This window comes from Lichenostomus cassidix, chromosome 5, assembly GCF_008360975.1.
Source record: "Lichenostomus cassidix isolate B80296 chromosome 5, HeHo_3.0, whole genome shotgun sequence".
NCBI classification, from domain to species: Eukaryota; Metazoa; Chordata; class Aves; order Passeriformes; family Meliphagidae; genus Lichenostomus; species Lichenostomus cassidix.
The window spans coordinates 40,227,545-40,244,377 of record NC_139486.1 but is presented as its reverse complement, the minus strand read 5'-3'; positions in this window follow the sequence as shown (position 1 = coordinate 40,244,377).

Genomic DNA, 16,833 nt, shown 5'->3' with positions numbered 1-16,833 from the left:
GGCATCTTTCTGGGTAGAATGGAAAATCCCTTTCTGGGGAAAACTGGCTCCTCAAAGGCCAGACCTTTGTGTTAAGACAGAACTAAAATATATCCATTCAGTTCACAGAGGAAATTAAGCAGCACTGAATTGCAGTTATTTAGCTTTCCAGTGGTGAGTTACGTTTGGTTTTGGAAAGAACTGCATTCAGTGAAAATGGAAGTCTCTTAAGGCAGCCTCTGGACACACACATTTCTGCATTTTCAGTGCCTAAATATTTGCCATTTCCCACATGGGGATGCTGACATGGCATTAACTTTCTGCAAACGTTCCCTGAAATGGCAGTCTGGGGACATTCAGCTAAAGGCTTACTCTGGGTTATGGAACTGAGTGTGCTGTGCTCTGATGCTTGAATCAGCAAGAGAAAGGTTTAGGTCCATTGTCCCCACACAATTACTTTTTTTTTTTTTGTACATTGTGCAACATGTGAGACTGCCAACTCTATGCAGAGTAAAAGCTTTCCAGAGCAGTTTTAGGGCTTTCTCTTAATTTTCAAATGTAGAAAAAGACAGCAAAAAGCAGCTGAAGATGGTAGTCCAAGATTAAAACTTAGGATCAGCTTCTCAGTTCATATTCAGTAAGTGGATTTGCTGGGTATCTTTTACTTTTGTACCTTGATTTTACCATACTATGGAAGTAACTCCTAGCAGCTCCCATAGTTCTGACTTTGAGGCTGTCCCAGCATATTTTGCTTTCTTTTCTCTCACAAGAAGGCAGAACATTTTGTCAAATGGAGTTTGCTTCTTCACCTCCATTGAGGGGTGGGTAGAAAATGCAGAGTTGAAAGATTCAGCAGGAACAGCAGGCACCAAGTCTTTTGCTCCCTGATAAGCACCATGAAAAGGAAATAATCTTGAACCTATAGAAGAGTGGCTGCATCATGCAAAGTGCCTGGAAATCCTTGTCCAAGCAGCAGCAGAAATGTAGCATAGAAACATACCTGCTGTTCACTCAGAACTGCTGCCTGTGCATTCGACTGGCTTTTTCAAAGAGCAGAGACAGCTCTGTGTGATGCTTGAGAATTTACCCATACAATTCCACAGGAACAGAGACAATTGTACTAGTAATTGCATACCCAATATTTATGTTCCAGGAAGAGATGAGAAGAGAGAGTGCTTAGCAATGCTCCCCATCCCTGCCTTTTCCTGTATCCTTAACTTCCATATAGTAGTGTCTGTTTATTTGACAGAGTCCAGAAAATGTAAACAGTTAGTTTAAAATTAGATAGAAAACCTCTAGGGGAATGATGAAATAGAAACGTTGTAGATGGCTGCACTTATGATGCATGCTCACTTAGTAAAGGAGGCACAAAGATGAATGCAGTGGCTTGTTTATCACTCACTTAGTGTATGAGAACAGCTTGATGAAGTGACATGAGCAGGACGTGCCACTTGCCAGCAGTCTGCAGAGATTGCACCATCCAGTGTCCCTGCCCAATGGGAAGTAGATGACCTTCTTGAAAGTCCAGTCCAACCCAAATTATTCTATGATTCTATGGTTCTATAAATGGGAAATTAATTTATTGCCAATTAAAATTAAAATGTAATTTGGGTAGTGGAAAACAAAAAATGCCAAACATTAAAACAACACCTTCATCTGCTCTTGCTCAAGCTCTACTTCACTCCTTCATTTCACATTCCTTTACTCTCCCCAGGCAGCGCAGAGGGGATTGGGGTTATGATCAGTATGTAGTGGTTTCTCCCTGATGCTCATTTTTGTCTGATTCTTTGCTCTGCTCTGGCTTGGATTTTCCATGGGCTGCAGTTTCTGTCAGGAAAATCTAGTCCTGTATGGCTCTTGTGTGGGCTCTCACACAGACTGCAGGGAATACATGCTCTGGTGCCATGGAGCACCTCATCCTCTTCCTGTGACCTTGGTGCTCTCTCTGCTGTTTCTCACTCTTTTTGATCCCTCCTCTCTCTCTGTCTGTGCCATTTTCTGCCCTTTCTTAAATTCATTTCCACAGAGGTGCCACCAGCTTGGCTGTTGGGTTCAGCTGTGTCCTGGTGTGGGTCTGTGGTGCAGTTCTCTCCAGCTGGCTGTGTCCAGCATGACTTCTTCCCACAGGAACCACCCCTGCAGCCTCCTTCTGCCCCAATACCAAAGCTCTGACACCTACACCCAGTGAAGTATACTGGATATTTTAGATCTGCAGCCACCAGAAGTAATAGCTATGCAGGCTCCAGGAAAGATGAGATGTATTTGCCCTGGCCCTCCCCTGTTTGCTGGTAAAAAATTCCCTACTGCCTCGAAGTCCTGTCTCATAGTAGTGCATGGAAAAGGACAGCTCCAGAACTGGGAAGCTGGTCCTGGGACTGAAGGGAAGTCTTGGTCATGAAGTCTTTTGTGTGGGTGTTTTTCTTCATCCACTAAGCATACCAGAGCCACCCTCGCTGGTTGCTAGGTGATATTTCCACTATGTGGAGCCATAATTTTGTGTGAGGAGTGGCCTGAGCAGTGAACCTTTGAGAGAAAAAGCACGAGAAGCTGTGTGCAAGAGATGATGAATCCAGGGAAGCGAAGTAGGGTGGAGACAAGAGGAATATGCCAGTATCATGAAGGGAATGATGTCTGGCGAACTTTTCCGAAATTGTCTGGTAGCAAATGTGTAGGATGAACACAGGTGCTTGGACCTGCTGAGGTAGAAGACTGAAGAGTTACTGACACCTTCGATCCCTGGTGGGTACAGTTGTCGTCTTACCCTTCTTCAATTCCCCTTCCTTTTAACATGTTTTCAATACACCCCTCCAAAGCTATCACATCCCTGTAACATCCCTGTAACCACCATGATTTCCTTGCCATTCTGTATCATGCTCATCTCTTGGCTGGTGCTTCAGCTGTAAGATAAGGCCTTTGGGGTAAGAGAACATTGTTTTTATCAGTGTAATGCAGGGAAGGGTGGCACAGTGCACAACTTAAGACTTCAACGGGGTGCAGCATTATAAAGACAAGAAGAATCCAAACTCCCTGTCACTATGCATCCCCATATCCACTCACTGGGATCTACCACACTGGTCCCAAAAATCTTGTCGTTTTCCACTGAAAATTCATGTAAGCCAAATGTAATTTCTAAATTGAAACCTCATGGAAGAGCAACACTGAGCAATCAGCCTGCCAGGCTGTGACTCTGCAGATAATGAGGGAAGCAAACCTGGCTCCTTTGGAACTCCCTTTTGCTCTTCTCTCCATCCAAACCCCAAAAATGTAATGGCATGTTTGTGGCAAGGAAACAGTAAATTACTTTTTTTCACCCTGAGCTACAAGCTACAGCAATCAGACCCCTGGGAATTCCGACTTCTTCTCCGACTCAGCTGGAAGGATTAATGCAGCAGACTTGAGGGGGTTCCGCTTCAAATCCCAGCTCCCTTGCCTGCTTAATTACTTCCATGTGTATTTGTGCAAGGCTGCATGTTGTTTGGGGTCTGCAGGTGGCACAGTGACCTTTGGGCTATAGGTGCACTTTCCATACCTCACCATATGTTACACGAAGGAGCCAAGCAGTTAGAAGGCAATTGTAAGCATCCATGGCCAGGCAGTCTCTCTCTGTACAGTGACTGATGGATTCCTTCTCTACCCTCACTTCGCCTTTATGCTTTCTCCAGCTGTGAAAGAAGAAGGAATTTCTGGCCTTAGTTTATAATGTTTAATTAAAAAGAAAACGTTCATGCAAAGAGAGCTTGTTTCCACAGCTTTGATGTTGGTGCCTGTGGGAAATAGATGAGTTGGAAGTGCATTCTGGGTAACAAAATGCAAATGAGCAACTTCAAGCATTCCTGTGAATTTTTCAAATCTCAGAATCAGAAGAGCCAGATCCATATATTTCCCAGTGAATGCTGTTGTGCTGGTGCACTTATACTACTGATAGTAGTTCTTTCTCCAGCTTTCTTAAAGACCTTTCCAGAAGTCTCCTCAGCTACATTTTTATTTGTTCTCATTGAGGCAGCTGCACCATTGTGTGAGTGCTCTGCCGGGAATGTTGTGTTTGCAGGGAAAAAGAAGCAGCAGTGGGTGCAATTCTGCTCAGGAGTGCTTCTAGGGAGTACCCTGCCACTGGGGAAGCATCTAGATTTGTGGCAATTTCCAGTGGTTCTTTACTTATGATGGGATTAGGTAGTGCAACAGAAATTCCTTTTTGATTTTTGCCCTTTTTCATCTTTGGGAAGTCTGACAGAAAAAAAAAGAAAAAAATGTGAACACGTATTTTAGGCAATATGGAAAACCTGTCAAGGGCTTTTGGGGCAAAGGAAGTGGTTCAAAAGAATGGCTCATCTCACAAGTTTGAAGTGCTGGCTACTGGTTCCAGTGGGACAATTCACATCTACCACACAGGGATATGTATGTCATGCCTTTCAGGCAGCCTGGAATAGAAAAAGTGATAACTTCTAATTTATGTTTTTCAGCAGTTTCTTCAAATATATTCTGCTAGGGTTTCTGGTCTAGCTTCACAGGATTTCTCTTTTCACAGTTTTGTTAAACTCACCTAAGGCATGTGTTATACACTGAAAACAGATGTATAAAGGTTGTATAAAGGGAATAGGTTCACTGCCTTTGACTCTTCCTGGAATTAATATTTGCCCCTGGCTTGCCTCCTTCCTGCTGTTAGATTGCTTCCAAGAGGCACAAAGCTGATCAAGAACGACTGCCCAGTGGGTCAGGAGAGACTGCCCTCAGTGGGCATTGCCATGGGAGATGACTCAAGTGTCCTGCTGTTTGAGTGACCACATGGGGGAAGTCTTTTGGGATGGGCTGTGCTAGGAAAGACTGATTTTTTTTTTCTTAGTGTCTTTGCAGCACCGATGACTACCCAGTTGAACAGCCATGATTTGAAATTCCTGTGTGTGTCACTGGTCCTACAGTGTATCTCTGGAACATGTCCTCAGTGCACTACACAAGAGCTGTGTTCAGGCAAGTCACCATTCCTCCAGAGCTGGTGGCAACAATTTGAGCCTTCTCACACTTGGGCTGTCTCTGATCCGCTTCTGCCAGGCTTTCCCTGGGAACCACCTAAGGCATTCTGCCTAAGATGTGCAGAATTATGCTGTTCTCCACCTGCATCCCAAAGCAAAAGGGCATCTCTGCTGGGGACTGTTGGGTAGGGACACCCCTGGCTTCCCTCTCTCTCTGTGTCCTGTGAGCTAGCAGGGGCTGTGCCCAGTCTCTTCTGGCTAAGAGAAGGTAGGCATGGGAGATGTGTCTGAATGAGTGTCAGGGGTGCCCAGGAATTTCTGACTCAATGCTTGGTGCACTGTGTTAAAGGAGGGTTCCCAAACAAAGTCTGTACTGTTTATGAAGGCAGTAATAGGTGCAGCATCTGTGTCTGTGCCAATCTGCCAGCAAAAACATCTCCCTTCTTCTCATCATAGCTGTGTTGTTCCTCTGGACAAGTCAAGTGGGGTATCCCCCTTTGATGTGGGATTTCTTTTTGCTGGCATGCATCCTAGGACAGATGTAGCTGAGCAGTGGGGTGCAGAAATGGGAGCACAAACAACTTCCCTGGGGTATAAAGGAAAAATCTTCACATATGGAGTGGCTGAAGTGATTCAGAGCCTTCCAGCCAAGGTGTTTTGCTTTCTGCTCTGGTGATTTACAGAAGTGGTTTAGGTAGTGAGGTTTGTCCAGACTGCATATGACAGCACCCTACATCACCACTGTGCATGGGAAAAATGGAATGAGTCAAGGTCACATAAGCTCTCTCCCTAGGACTTCAACTGATGCATTCTTCCCCTTTCCTGCAGGGCTCAGCAGTAGAGACAGGGAGAAAACTGGCCTAAAAAGCACTGTGGAGGCACTGTAATGGCCCATTTGATACAGGCCCAAATCCATGATATTCTCTGCTCTGCAGGGTGTCAGGCTCCCCACTCCTCTTGCAGACCAGATGGGATCTGGTGATGCCCTGATTGTGTTTGTGGGTAGGCTGAATTGGAGGGAACATACGCAGAGGACAGCATCTGACTAGATTAGGGCCATTTCAATCCATTTGTTTTCAAATGCACCATGTTTGGTTTGGGCCATGTGGGGTTTGTTTGATAAAGGAAGAACCATACTAATTGAATTCACTGGGTCAGTGGCAGTTCACCCGAGGGGGAGGGCAAGGACTCTGCTGGAGGGATCTGCTATTAGACAGGAAGCTGCGAGAGCTTGGCTTTTCATCCTGGCGACTCATGGGTCTTATCCCCCAGTGAGCCTCATGGAACAGTGGGAAGCCCAAGGCCTCAGAAACTCACTGCATTATAAATGCCTTTGCCTGATGCAGGAGGAGAAAATGAGCTCAGGTTGTGCATCTGAACTGCTAATCCAGTTTGGGTCATGAGGAAAGGACCAAAGCTGGCTGAAGAAAACTCCTTAAGTATTTCAGGGCCAGCCCTTCCCCATGCAAACCTTAACAAAAGGAGTCTGGTGAGCAGCAGCAGCAGCTCCCCTTCCAGACTCCCTCAGCACAAAGGCTCTGTATCCCTGTGCTAGCTGTGAAGAGAGTGAGGAAATGAGTGGGAAAAAAATAGGCAAATAGGGAAGAAAAAAATGAATTTGTGTCTCTACCACAGACTGGAGGTGGGATTACTATGACTAAAAGCAACAAGTGATACAAATCATTATTTAAAAACCCAAACAAATGAGAATAGCATCTTTCATTTATCTGCTGGAAATTGCCATAGGCTATGTTCAAAGGCAAAATCTATAGTTCTGCATGTGCATTCTAGTGGGGAATATTCTATCTGCCCCAGTAACCTTTCTTAATAGTCCCCACTGGCTTCAGGGGAGGCTGGCAGTGCTCACTGAGCACGGCTCTTGTCTGATGTGATTACCCTACAAATGGGAGGCGAGTGGAGAAGCAACGGGGAGTCCCTAATTACTTCTACAGAATATAAATCCATGATGGTTTTGACAGCTTCTGGAGCTGAGGGCAGTATCCCACTGCCTGGCACACCTCATGTCATAGAACAGCTGGCTGCAGTCCCACCTTCATCAACAGCACCATCAACACCCCAGGAGGAAAGGGCAAAGCAGGAACATGTGAACAGCATGACACTTAATGGAGAAATTGCCTATTAGCTGTAGCAGTTCTGACCTTATGGATCTTGAGGCTCTGACACCACCTGAATTGCAGTGAATAGCTATGCCTTTCCTACTTGGCCTGTGATTTGTACTCAGTACCTCATGCTCCTGTGAAAGGCATGGCCTTACGTGTGTTGAGAGGATGTCTTGTTACTGTACTATCACAGTGGAATGTGAAGATGCTGGTCACCCGTTTGTGAGGACTCAGCATCATTAAAGTGGTTGATAAAATTAATCTTCAGGACAAATCCTGGAAAATGGCGTGTCATAAGTCCGTACTCCTTTTCCTTCTCCACAATTGCCCTTTATTGTCATCCTGCTAAAGGAAGCAAGCTTTAATGAACATGCCTGATTGATGAGGAAACCCATTGTGAACAGAAAAACAACATTTCCTCCTGCCTACTTTGGGAGCTGTTATGTCTTCCTCAGGTACACTGACATATTCCAATGCAAATATACAGGTAGGAAAAAATTACTTTGCTGTAGTTTTACCATGAATTTAAGCAATATGTTATGACAAATCATTTGTACCATCTAATGGTGTCTCCAAGGCATTGTTGAGGCAAAACTGCAATGTCATAGAGTCATAGAATGGTTTGGGTTGGCAGGGACCTTAAAGATCATCTCGTTCCAGCCCCACTGCCATGGGCAGGGATGCCACCCACTAGACCAGATTGCTCACAACCCCACTGCACCTGGTGTTGAACACTTCAATATGTGCAGCAAATGTTGCTTTATATAATAGCCCAGCATCTGTCACAGAATCATAGAATTGTTTAAGTTGGAAAAGACCTTTAAGATCATTAAGTCTAAGCAAGGCAGTGGAATTGGTCTGGTACCTCCTGCTTGGAGGGCACTTCAGTGCTGTCTTTAGGAGCAGCAGCTGTTTCCAGGTGATAGTATTAGTGGTTGCTGGAATATAAGATCAGGGTGCTACAGGAAGAGTATCTTTCTGTTGTTCTGAGAAAATTATTTCAGTGACATGTACTCTCCAGATACAAACAAGAAGACTCATGTCATCTATGTATGTAGCTGGTTTGTTGCCTTTTTTCCTGTAACAAAGGGTTATTGCAAAATTCACTGGCCAAAATTAAACTAAACTACTGAATCCATGTAGCTTCTTAAATACGTATACAAACTTCATTCTGAATCACACAATTTGGACACAACTCTAATGTAGTGAAGTTACTTCAGTCTTTACTGAAATGCAGCTTCCATTGAGCAAATCACAGAAGACTGGCAAAGCAGTGTGAAATGACACTCTGGCAGGAAGTAAAGAGGATAATATTTCACTGAAGGAAAATTGCAGGAAGTCAGTAGAATGTCTGTTATCTTAGCTGGAGCTGGCATTTGGCCTGGTTGCTAAAGATAACACCTTTTTTTTCCTCCAAGACTTGTCACTTGCTGCTTTATGACCATGTATCTTGATTTACATCTCACTCAGAACACCTCCAGCTGCAGAGCATCACCAGTGCCTGGGGGTGACTCCGGGCTTCTCCATAGCATACAGAAAGTTGAATTTTTCAGCCCCCAAGATGAGAGACTGGTGTGAGTCTGCTGTTTCCACAGGCAAGAGAAGAGTAGCAGGAAGGGGTGCAACTGTAATTGCAGGCTGAAGAGGCGAGCACAAGAGAGCTGGGATTGCTCCAACCACCACTGCCAGACACCTGAGGGAGATCAGGTAGGTGACTGCTGCATCTGTTCTGAATAACCCTGTCTTCTGTCTGGGCAGCCACAGCCAGAGCCAGCCTGCCTTTGCAAAGTTCCCACAGAGGCACCATGCTGTCCCTGAGCACATTGCTGTCCTAAGCAACTCTCTGTGTCCGTATTTCCATGACTAGCATCACACGGAAGCTGTGGATTCTCATCTGGCGTGAAAAAAATCACATCTGACTCATAGCAGTTGTTGAGATCTGGATTTATTTTCCAAGGCCCAGTCAGTGCTGGAATGTCCTTAATTTCCAGGATCTAATGGGACTGCTATCCCCAAAAGATAAGTACAAAATGTGCACAATGATCAGTAGGATGCTTCTGATAATTTTTATCAAGGATAGTAAATAGTTAATTTTCTAAATTGTTGATTATGGAAAGAGGTATATTTTGTGAAAGGCATGCTGCCTGTCATGATGAGCACTAAGCAAATACCACTCTTGCTTCATAAATGGTTGATGGGGTTACCAGGAAAAGTAACTTGTCAAGGGACATGCATTTACTCTACAGCTTGGAAAGTAGAAAGGTTATATCTCCAGCTGATGTTCTTGTAAATCAATTTATGATCAAGTCCCTGCTGACTGTGACAGGCTGTGATGTGAGCCTACAATTTCTCTTGGTGGCTGAGGGAAGTTGCCTCATTTCTACCACAAAAATCTCTACTGACCTTGACAGCAACCCATCTTGGATGACTGATAACAAAGAGTTTAGAAATAGATGTTTTGCTGTTTGTGTATTTTTGTTCACACTCCTCTTCTTAACCCTTTTCCTAGTTTCCTTGAACTTCTCTCTCTGTGTTGCCAAAACATCATGTGTGCATCTGGGAGGCTTTCCAACTTTCAATTGCAGAAGTGGGTCAGTCCTCATCTGTGCATATTTACAGTCTTTAGCAGATGCCCAGGCACTCAGCACAGCTCTAGGAGAACTTAAGCAGTGCTGTCACAGCCTGTTGCTCTCAGAGGTTCACAGTATTGCCAGCCAGCATTAACTCTTACATTTGTTCTCTCTGACTGTCTGTCTATAGAAACAGATCATGTAATGATCACCCAGCTAAGGATGAATTATTAATTTGAGATGTTGAAGGAGATTTGTGTCACAGCCCAGCTTTGGATGGGTGACTTGCACAGAGCTTAAAAGCATCTCTAGCTCATCCCCCTGCCTCATTCTGCATTCTGTGCCATTTCTCTCACTGCCTCAGGGCAGAATGTTTCAGAAAGTTGGAGTGGGAATATTTTTATTCATCCTGTTACATGAAGTTAATCTCGTGTAGCAAAGCAGCTGTGTAATGTTTTGTATTAAATCTCATGTCTTCCCTTGGGTATGATTAAAATTCAGGTGAAGGGTTTTTTTAATTTTATTTTATTTCCCCCCTCCCAGGGCTCTCAAGGGGCCATTAGGCTTCATTCTTAATAGCTTGCCATCCCCTTGTCTCTGCTCGTCCTGCTGCACACACAACTGCACTTGTCTGACTGATGAAGGGTGAAGGCTCTTTAGTGACTTATGCACATGCTGCACATTAGTGAAGACATTTCTAGCTCAGGTGAAGGGATGGCTGCTCCCTGGCACATTGAATAAAGCCTTCGTTGGCAAATTCTCTGTTTGCTTGATTATAGCCCTGGAACACAGTAAATCCAGTTGGAAGGAGACCAGCTGCTCTACCAATACCCTGGGCTTCCCAAAACTATTGCTTCATTTCAGTGGCTGTTTCCAAGAAAGGCAGAGTTTCCATTCTTATCCTTTCTAACATGTCATTGCTTTTGCTTGCAACAGAGGGATTTGTCCCCATTTGTCAGTTTAAAGAGAAAACTTCTGACTTTTTCTTGACCCCTGCATTTCACTACTCACTCTCTGCTTTGTGTCTTTATCTGTAGAATCAAAATGAGATCACCTGGAAGACAACATAGAGACCTGATAGTGAGGGAGGGAGGGACTGATTATCATAGGGATACACAGGGGAAAGAAAAGAATTAAAGTGTTTCAGGGAGCACTACAGGGCTGGAGACAGTGAGAGAAAATGAGCCTAGAGAAGTGGAGATGAAAGCAGGAGAATGAGATGTACTGAAAAGGAGGAAGATAGAAATGCACAGACTGGGTTGTGGACTGCACAGAAGGAGGTAACCTGAGGGCTTGCGCCGCTTCTTCCCCCCTGCATCTCTTCCAGAGCAACTTAAACCATCTTAAAAACAGTGCTGCAGAGGTGGTTTGGGCAAATTCCTGTTTCCCTCTAGATTCCTTAGTCTTGACTCTGCTGTACATTTCAGGAAAATCGGCTTAACATTTTCTTCCTAAAGTTTAACTTTCACAGCCACTTCTGCAATTTGGTATCACAGCCAGGAGGATCAGAATTGTACAAAGGGGCTGGTTTCAAGAGGGAAGAGCAGGAAGCTTTAGAGCCTTTGCCAGGCTTTCCACACTTCTCTGGATTCAGAGGCTTGGTGGATTCAGAACTCTAGTGGACTGTAAGTCTCCAAGACCAGTCTTAGAGATCTTTCAAACAGAATCTAGATTCTGGGTGCTTCACTGGGGCTAGCTCAGAATACAGGAATCAAGAAGACGGTTCTTTCCTCTTGCTTTGTAAGCTTTTGTGATGTATGTACAATAAGTTAAATGCAGTAGGTGGCTAAGGACTACTTAGCTAAGAGAATGTGTCCTTGGCATTGTTTCATTGAAACCAGTCCAGTAAAACCAGGGGTGAAATTGGCTCCAACAGTTAATAAATCCACAGTTTATCTCTTCCTGATAGGAAACAGCAGCTAGTAACTCACAATGTTGTTTAAAACATTCATAGCAGGAGTCAGAAAAGTGACTCACATAGTTCCATATTGTTCCATGTGTTTCATGGTGGCCTACAAAAAGCCATATTTTTAAGCTGTAAAATAATATTATTTGCATGGCAGTTGTTCTGACTAATGATTGTCCAGCCAATGAAAGGATTTCCATCTTCAGTTAAAGAAAACTCACATTTGAAGTAACTGACAGAGGTGCAATCATGTCTTGATCACAGGTTAGGAGCCCTAAATTCTAAAATAAATCTAATCCTGCTGCCCACTTGGCAAAATCACTGTATATTCCTGGCATTCATTTGCTCTCACTTGTAAAAACGGAAGGCTGATTAATTAGTGCCTGGTGAAGGGTTCACAAGGACCATTAATTTTATGACTACATTTTTAAAAATAACTAATCTTGCTCTAGTACCAAGTCAGCCTCAACCCCACTATACAACATTCAGGAATTTCACAGCTCCCATACCCTGCATGGCTGCTCTGTTCACTTACCAGTTCCCTTTTGTTGACAGAAGAGCAGAACTGCCTTACGCACAAATGCACAAAAGGGCTCTTGAGGTTTGGGAAAAAAAGAAGCAAAACTTTTGCAGCTTTGTTTCTGCCCTTGCTGTGTGTATGCTTGAAAAGGGTGTGAATGACAAGTGAAAAGAGGTCTGCAGAAAAGTACTATCTTTTATTATAGAAAGTAACATATCTGAGAAAAACAACAGAAGCTTCAGGAAACAAAAGAAAGCTGTGTAGCTTTTGACAGCTATCCCAATGAGGTTATAGTAGCATCACTATCCAATCATTGCTTTGTGGACTTGTTAGGATACGTCATCTCCATTTGTCACTAGAGATCAGTCCAGATCTGAAAAGCTACATCCCGCTTAGGGCACCGAATTTGATCATGAAAAATTCTGGGGTCATGTGTGATGTCCAGCAACCTTCACACCCTGAAAATTGACTGTCACCACTCCAAGTCACTGACTTTCTTGTTCCATTTTACAGCCTTCCTGAAATAATTTTACACAGCCATGAATATTTATCCCAGTGCTTAGGCAGCGGACAGTTCAATTTTCTGGATTTAATAACATTCTATTTTGTGTGATACTGGAAAAAACATTAGGTCCTTCCATGCCCAAGGTCATTATTTCTGCAGTTTCCCAGATAACCTGGAGCCCATAAAAACTGAATTCTTCAGAATGGGGATTAGTTTTGCTGCAGGACCCTGTGCTACCTCCTTTCACCTAAGGAGGGGGATGACTGATTGGGAGTTCTGATGATGTGCTGTTCTATTTTTCTCCTTGACGACGTCACATGTGCTTCAGCAGAATTTACTTGGATAGGACCTTCTCCCAGTTGCAAGGGGAGCTATCACCACTTGTCTGGCTAGGGATCCCTTTCTACTTATAGACATTGGAATTCTTTCTTCAGTTGGCTCTCTGGAGGGAGTCATTTGGGGAGAAGGGAAGCAGGGAAATAGTTTGATGAATGGCATCAACTTACATCCCCCAGGAGGATTCCATATGTTTTTAGCAGATGTTTAACACGTTATGGCAACACAACTGGCTGTGTTGAAACAAATTGCAGGGTGACCATCTAACTCTTGTCAGAAGTGAAGTTTTCAACACTTGCATCTGCCTCCTGGTAGTTAGTGCTGTTTTCTGTAGATACCTGAGAACAACATACCATGTTTTTGACAGAAAAATTTTGACAGAAAAATTGTGAAGAACTTTATCTGTCCAATGCAGTGTTATTTAATTGCAGCATCTCAAAGAAAAAAAAAACAACCGTGAAGCTATGTTTGTTAGTTTTCCTGTTTGTTTTTTTTTAAAGGAGAAGGGTGCTTTGTAAAATCTTATGAAAATAAAAATAGCTTCGGGATTTTAGTGTCATCTGGAGCTTTTAAAATGCATTTGAGCCTCCTCCCTTTGTGTTATAAGAGAAATGCAAATGCCAAGAAGACTCAAAACACTTGAGGATAGATATTTGGATGAGTAAGGCATTTGTCTGTGATCCAGGATCTCCTAGCTCATGTCCTGGAGCTGACACAGACCTCTAGTACTTCTTCAGCATTCATTCTTCCTGCCTCAATTTCCTGTTTGTAAATGGGGATAACTGTTCCTCTGTGTTTGTCTCTGTTGTCATATTTAAACATGTAAGGGACTGCAAGGTTCCTGGTACAATGGGGGCCTCCATTTTGCTTTTTCTTTCTTAGCAAAGATTACTAAAAAGACTGTGAGAAACAGAGTTAGTTTCCATAAGGATTTCAAGGAGAACAGGAAAATCTCAGCTACAAATTTCAGAGGAAATATGAGTGTCGAGAATTTTCCCAAAATATACGTAGTTGGAAATTTTGTTGTTTGGGCCTAGTCTCCATTTTAGAAAACTTCAGGGAGAAAAAAAAAAAAGCAAACAGGGGACAGAATATTTTCTGCTTGTTTTTTATTTCTTTTTCCCCCAGTAATATACAGCTTTACCTGCTGTTAGCTGTGGAAATGGCTGTTATCCTAAATATGTTCATTTTGCCTTTAAAGTATCCCTTCAATGCAAAATATTAAAATTATTACAAAGAATTCTCCTAATTGAGATTTTTTTGAGCAGAGTCCAAGGGTTTGTTCAGCTATTGCTGCTGCAGTTTTGGGTTTAGGCACTACTGCCAGTCCCTTTGTGTAATCGTACAACTTCAAAGACAAGGAAAGAGGAAGGTAGGCCGGAAAGAATGTAGGAAAATTATGTCTACCTATTTGAGTATCTTAGTGAGCATAAAGTGTTGTTTATGGGTTGAATAATCTTAAGAAAAGCATGTCTCTTGTCCTGGAAGCCTGCTTCCAATCTTGTGGTCTGTGGGTCGGAAAGACATGAGAAGGTGATATGTGAAATTATGACAAAACATGCTTTTTCACTTCAGAAAAATATACATGTATGTTACCATGTAGTCATGTGAATATGAAAACAAAGCTGGGAAAAATAAATCTGTAAATGAATATTCAAAATGCAGCTTAGTTCTTGATTTAAGAAATAAAAAACAAAACCAAAAAAACATGACAAAGGGAGGGCCTATGATTTTTTTTTCTCTCCAAAATGTTAGCTGTTGCTCGGATGAAAATGATTGGGAAATGCTGATATTGACAAAGAAACCAACTCGTAAACAATTTAGCTTTAGTTTTCCCAGCTGAGCCTGGGAAAGCAAAACTGGGTTGAAAAATACACTGGCAAGGTTTTAATTATGATTTTAATAATGAAACTTGAACAAACCTCTCACTATCAGTACATCAACTGCCCCCTCATGCTGTTTTCCCAAGCCTGATGGAGAGGCCCCGGGAAAGCAGTCTGATAGCAGATGAGAGAACATACTGATCAGTGTAACTTCAGTCAGCACTATAAGAGCTTGACATTTCAGAAAAACAAGATCTCTTACTTTGCTGTCTTTATCTGGGAGCAGGTGATCCGGTTCAGACAGTCAGTTTGTCATCTTAAGCTCTTTGTGGCTGAGACCTTGTTTGTTTTGTGCTCTCAGAAGTGCCATTCAGTTTCGTGGCAGAGTTAATAACACTGTGTGATTTCTACTGAGCACAGATTGCTCCTGGAATGTGCTATGGTTATCTGGAAATAGACTGGTATTCAGGTTCCAGCATGCAGATGCCAGAGAGTTTCCTTCTGCCCATCTGTCTAGGCAATGAGCTGGGCTGTGTGTCAGTCCAGCTCTAGGAATCATAGCCAAGCTGGAGCAGGGTTGTATTCCTGCTTTATCTGCCTTCATGGCAAATTGAGAAAGGCATTAGTAGAAATACTTAGAGAAAATAATAGGAAAAGAAAGAGAGCAGTCTGAAGGCAAAGGAAGCAGGACGAAAGCTGGAGAGTCCAGGGAATGAAAAACAGGGAAACTGAAGCTGAGAACTAAGATGTGAAGCACAGACAAGAAAGCATTCATAAGTAATGGGTGAGCTCTCTGGAGTGAAATTTAATTATCTCGAAATCCATGCAGTTACACCTATGAGGAACGTGCCATGATTTGTTCATGCCTTCCCAATATTGCAGTTTCTGCTTCTGCAAACTCAAGCCTATCAGAAGTGTAACAGAGAGGCCATTTGGATTGTGGTATTTAAGATGTAATATTCAAGGGACAGACCCTTCAGACAGTGGGAGGGCTGCAGCTCTAGGTACTTCTGAAATGGGAGAAAGTGGTTTTAGTGTTTTGGGCTAAACCATGGAACTCCTTTCTTGTTCTGATTTCTATTCAATAACCTATTTATCAGAAAACAAGTAAAACGGCCCTCTCACATGTTGATCTATCATAAAATTTGCTTTATTCAAGGTTGTTGTTATGCTTTAAGTTCACAGAGGATATATTATAGTCTCTACACATAACAAAGAATATAAACCCCAGCTTTAAATGCAAAACTCAGTTCAGTGCTGGCTGGGATTCACAAAGCAATTCCTTCATGATGGTGAAAGCACTATAAACTCGGGAAGCTAATTTTCAATAGTGGCCCCTTAAATTGCACAGTTGAGCATGTAAAAGCACTATTGTGTCTATGCTAGCATGTGGAAGATTTGAAAGCTGGGGTCACATATAGTTGACTTTTGTTCATTTACAAAACAGTTTCATAGAATCAGGATGGAAAACAGAAAACACATACAAGTCTTTGGATACATCACCCTACACTTTTTTTTCAAAAATATCAGAATAATGATGTCACTGGAGGGGAAAGGGGTGGCAGTTGTTGGAAAAAATGCCAAGAGTGTCCCTGATGAGGAAAGGATCTTGTGTGTAGAATCCAGGGCTGTTTAAATCTGTGGTGTTTCCATCAGGACTAAGCCCATTCAGTTTACTAGAAACTCTCCTCATGAGATCTGTGCATTAGGCCATAAAACAAGGGTAGGTGTTGGGCAGCCACACTGATACACATACACTTTCATGGTTTATTGACTGCTACAGCAAAATTGCCTGGCATGTGGGGTCCTGCACTGTTCTGGACAGTGGAGGGGTACATGTGTGGGATTGTTATGGAGAATGCAGCTGGGGGACCAATGGATTGAGTTTGACAGGTCTGTAGAGCAAAAATGTAATCTTTGCTTGAAAGAGCTATCATCTGCTGCTTAAGGGGTATGACAAGCCAGCCTCCTGGAAAATAGCACTGCAAGTCCTTTGCAAAGGAATCAAATGAGGAACAAGGCTATTACCTCGTGTCAAACTGTGTCTAATAAAGAAATGGAAATCCCCTACTCTGCCACAAAGACCGAGGAGAGCTAGGATCATGCT